General features: G+C 35.2%; 1 pseudogene; it reads left to right on the top strand.

Moving 5' to 3' along the window:
- Nucleotides 1–3,754: 3,754 nt before the first annotated feature.
- LOC143389932 (aspartate--tRNA ligase, cytoplasmic pseudogene) lies at nt 3,755–5,240 on the top strand (annotated as a pseudogene).
- Nucleotides 5,241–5,521: the final 281 nt, after the last annotated feature.

Here is a 5,521-nt window from a genome sequence, read left to right on the forward strand (position 1 = left end):
ATTAAGAAGAATGACTTTATGTCTATTTGCCAGTAAATGGATGGACCTGGAGACTATTATGCCAACTAAAATAAATCAATCCCCAAAAGGCAAACATTGAGATATATTGAGGCTAACCCACAATAAAGGGAGGTAGATGATAAAAATTAAGTAGATTAGACAAAGGTGAATTAAAGGAGGGAGTGGGTATAGGAAAGGTAAAGAGAGTAGAATGAATCTGACATAATTTTTCTATGCACAGATATGAATTCACCACAGTGAACCCTACCATTGTGTATATCCACAAGAATGGGGTCCAAATTAGAATAAGATATATTACATGTTTGTATAATTATATCAAAAGGGATTGTACTAAAAAGAAACAATAAAAATTTAAAAATAAAATAAGAAGATCCTTAAAATGCAGAGCACAGTGGTTAATATTTAGAACAACTGACATTATCTTCATGACATTGGATTTCATGTATATGATAGAATTCATTTTTTCTTACACTTCAGTAACTTCAAATGTATTTTGCCTCTCAGATTCTAAATCTTTGGTATCCTAACCAATTTAAAACTTGATAGATTCTCTATAGAACACAAATTTCTGATTCTCTTTTAGGCTTATATGTTTACTTAATCATAATACAATAGTTGTTAAATTTTAAGAGGCAAGGTCTTACTGCTGAAGTTTCTTGTTTGTGGGCCATGTGATGAACTCAAAATAGAAAAATGGTTGAGAACGTGGGCTACAGATTGGAATTCTGTGTTCCAATTTTGGCTTCACAGTTTACACATAATTTTGATAAAGCATCTAAACTTCCTCAACTTCTGTTTCTTCATTGGGAAAGCAGGAAATTAATAGTCATGGGATTTATGGAAGAATAAAATATTATAATTCTGATAAATATGTGCATAAACTTGGCTTTTATTTCTTTAAGGAGGGTCATTATGAATCATACTTTATTGGGTGGGAAACAGCATGTGTCATTCTGAATGTGTTTGCTCCTTGTTGACCATCCACTTTATACTGCCACATAGTTGGTTCCCCTTTCACGATCACACTGTGCTTCCAGGTTGTACCTTGATGTTCTGACCCCTGCTTGAAATGTGATTTTACTGACAAAGATTCATAGTTTCTAAAATGAACTAATCTCTTCTGTTTTACCTGACAGTTTTGCCTAAACAGAAGCTTTACAACCAACAGCACTTTTCTCCTTGAACAGTCCAAGTGAAAGGGCAACTAGTTTTAAGAACAGTAGAAAATAAAAGGATATCAGTGCAATTGAAAAAACAGGAATGGTTAGCCCTAACTCCATTCAGTTCTTACTTCCTCTTAGAAGGAAGAAAAGACATTTCTCTCAATACTTGAAATTGCAATAATTCAAGGTTTTATGCGTGTGATTTATAATGGGTAATCAAGCCTGTTAACTGTGCTGTTAGCAATGGAATTATTTATCTTGTAGCTTGACTAACAGTAAGGACTGCAACAGGTTTCAGAGCTCTCCTTATATGATTGAAGGTTTCCCTTCATTTAGTGAGTGAAAGTGAGCCCTGGCCACTTATGTCTCTTTGAAAACTCTAGACAGACAACGAGGAACTTATTGGCTGGTCTAACATAGAGTCCTTCTAAGGTCAAAGGCTACCTCTAATGGTAGTGGAGTAACATTTTAACCCTAGTTCTTTATTGTGGGATTTGGGACACGCTACCCAATTTCTTCTTGCTAGATTCCTCGTCTGTGAAATGATAGATAACACCTTATGATGTTGTAAGGGTTTAACAAGTTAATTTGTGAATTGTATTTATCATATGTAGAACAATAAATAAATCTTGGTTTTCAGTGTAGTAGTCACCACATACTTACAAGTGTAGTTACTCTTGGAGAAATACAATTTAAAAATGTCAATATTTGTCTTGACTTTTTAAAGAGACACAATATTCACATAACATTTATTATGTTTATTTTTATAATTATTATGTTTTATTTTCAGTTATTTCTTTTAATTTTTTACTGTGCCTAAATTAAAAATTAAACCTTATCATAGATAGGTTTATATAGGAAAAAATTTTAGTGTATGTGGTTTCAGGAATCCATTGAGTGTCTTGGAACAAAAACCCTGTGGATGGTGAGTACTATTGTATTTGGTAAAAGAGTCAAACAAAAAATAAAAAAAAGACACGATTTAGAAAATTTGGGCCAATTGTAATTTTTTTCACTATTTTATTTCTGGAAAGAAAAATCATTATGTGTAAGTAGTAAAAGATATACTCAGAATACTCCTCTCACTCCCCATATTACTCCAGAGAGAGCAATTTTCTTACTTTGTGCGGTGTGTATATACTTCACCTTGCTAAAAAGAGTGGTAACTATATTTTACAGGTAGTTGCCTCTAATTTTCAACATTCATTTCTTTTAACTACTTTCAATTTCTTAGATGTAAGGTAAACACAAATGCAGGACAGAATTCTTTATTTTCTGCAGGTATACCCTTCTTTTCTACTGTTTAGCATGTCTGTATGTATACAGCTGAAATTATATTATAATGATAGCAAATTGCAGAACTATGAGATATTCTTTTTTTGAAATAGAAAATTGGGAGACTTTAATAGCAGATGCTGCATTATGAACACAATTTACTGGAATTGCTCTTCTCTAATCATATAGAAACCATGTTACATCCTAGGGAGGTTATAAAAATATACAGAAATCCATTTTTCCTCTGAGGAAATTGAGGTCTTAGTTAGAATAATGACAAGGACTTGAAATCGAGTTGGGAGACCTGACATCATGGATTGAGACAGTATACTATCGATTTCATTCTATGAAGCCACAACATATTGAATACATGAATAAAATAAGGACAATGATTATCACATGTCTATAATTTTAATATTCTCTTGACATTCCTTAGACTTTTTCAAAATGGAGCTTGTATATTTGTATAATAAAAATTATATAATCCCCATTTCCAGGTTAAACTGAGAACCAAGAAATATTTACAAGTGGTGCTTTTGTTGTAAGTTGATAAAAAGATTACATGTATATAAAATAATTTCTTTTCATTTCCTGTTTACAGATAAAAAGTCAACCTATTCAATAGAATATGCAGTTCAAACAATAGTCATTTCTTTTCTATATCATTCAGAATGCAAACTTCATATAATAGTTAAATATGCTCTTTTAGAAAGCATTGCATCAAATAGAATATACAATTTTATTTCTTGTCAGAGGAAAACTCTAATGTTGATTTCTCTGTGTATCCTCCTAAAAAGTGAAAAAATGTTCCTATAAAAGCTTGCATTTTTAATGTGGTCTTTCACATTTGCATTATTTTAAGCCTTTACAAAGTAATGAGTTTCAATAACTTTAGACTCCAGTTTTGATTTTTAATATCACTGTGATTCAAACTGCAATTCTGTGACTATCTGAATGCTGGGCTTCCTCATATAATATATTTTAATTCTGTATAAATTCTGGACAATTCTGGCATCTCAGAAAATATTTCAAAAGATAATGACTCCATAGAAAAATATTTTAAGCATTATTATTTAAACTTGCAAAAGCACTATTTTATGATACCCTGCATTTGATATAATGCCACCTGAGTTAAAAAAGATCAAAATATTACCTTAAGGAAGCCGAACTTCCACGCGGAGTCCCAGCACGTGTACCAAGGCAGGAGGGCCAGGAGGGCGGAGACTGTGCGGGAGGGAGAAGCCCCTTGGCTTGCCCTTACAGTCGCCTGCGAGGAAGAGTGGTGTCCAAGTGTCTCGATGCCCAGCACCAGCGCCAGTCGCAAGACTCAGGAGAAGCCGCGGGAGATCATGGACGCAGCGGAAGATTATGCTAAAGAAAGATATGGAATATCTTCAATGATACAATCACAGGAAAAACCAGATCGAATTTTGGTTTTGGTTAGAGACTTGACAGTACAAAGAGCTGATGAAGTTGTTTGGGTACGTGCAAGTGTTCATACAAGTAGAGCTAAAGGGAAGCAATGCTTCTTAGTTCTACGTCAGCAGCAGTTTAATGTCGAGGCTCTTGTGGCTGTGGGAGACCATGCAAGCAAGCATAAGGTTAAATTTGCTGCCAACATCAACAAGTAAAGCATCGTAGATGTAGAAGGCGTTGTGAGAAAAGTGAATCAGAAAGTTGGAAGCTGTACACAGCAGGATGTTGAGTTACATGTTCAGAAGATTTATGTGATCAGTTTGGCTGATCCCCGCCTGCCCCTGCAGCTGGATGATGCCATTCGGCCTGAGGTGGAAGGAGAAGAGGAAGGAAGAGCTACTGTTAACCAAGATACAAGATTAGACAACAGAGTCATTGATCTCCGGACATCAACTAGTCAGGCAATCTTCTGTCTCCAGTCTGGCATCTGCCATCTTTTCCGAGAAACTTTAATTAACAAAGGTTTTGTGGAAATCGAGACTCCTAAAATTATTTCAGCTGCCAGTGAAGGAGGAGCCAATGTATTTGCTGTATCATATTTTAAAAATATTGCATACCTAGCTCAGTCTCCACAGCTGTATAAGCAAATGTGCATTTGTGCTGATTTTGAGAAGGTGTTCTGTATTGGACCAGTTTTCAGAGCTGAAGACTCCAATACCCATAGACATCTGACTGAATTTGTTGGTCTGGACATTGAAATGGCTTTTAATTATCATTATCATGAAGTTTTAGAGGAAATTGCTGACACCTTGGTACAAATATTCAAAGGACTTCAAGAAAGGTTTCAGACTGAAATTCAAACCGTGAACAAACTGTTCCCTTGTGAACCCTTCAAATTTTTGGAACCAACTTTAAGACTAGAGTATTGTGAAGCTTTGGCTATGCTTAGAGAAGCTCGAGTTGAAATGGGAGATGAAGAAGATCTGAGTACACCAAATGAAAAACTATTGGGTCGTTTGGTAAAGGAAAAGTATGATACAGATTTTTATATTCTTGATAAATATCCATTGGCTGTAAGACTTTTCTATACCATGCCTGACCCAAGAAATCCTAAACAGTCCAACTCTTATGATATGTTCATGAGAGGAGAAGAAATATTGTCAGGAGCTCAAAGAATACATGATCCTCAGCTGCTAACAGAGAGAGCCCTTCCGTTTTGGAGCCCCTCCTCATGCTGGTGGAGGCATTGGATTGGACTATGTTGTTTTTGGGACTGCATAATGTGTGTCAGACCTCAATGCTCCCTCATGACCCTAAACGACTCACTCCTTAAAGCCACCATGCTCCTTACTCTTCTCAGGAAGTTACTATTGATCAGGTTGACCTTAGGTACTTAAAATATGCAATAGAATAATTGTCTTATCTAAAGTGCCACAGTTGTTTTTTAATTAATTCAGCATAGGTTACTTTAGAACAGAAGATTTTTATAACTTCAGACATACTTCAGTAGGAAATGCACAGCAACAGCTTTTCTATTGGTTCCTCTGAATCCAGCATATAGGTCACCTAGGGGGTAAACTTGTTTTTTTTCCAAAGTGTACTTCAAAACAAACCCATAAATCTATAGGTCACTCACGGGCGTCGAG

The sequence above is a fragment of the Callospermophilus lateralis genome, unplaced genomic scaffold, assembly GCF_048772815.1.
Source record: "Callospermophilus lateralis isolate mCalLat2 unplaced genomic scaffold, mCalLat2.hap1 Scaffold_74, whole genome shotgun sequence".
Taxonomy (NCBI): Eukaryota; Metazoa; Chordata; class Mammalia; order Rodentia; family Sciuridae; genus Callospermophilus; species Callospermophilus lateralis.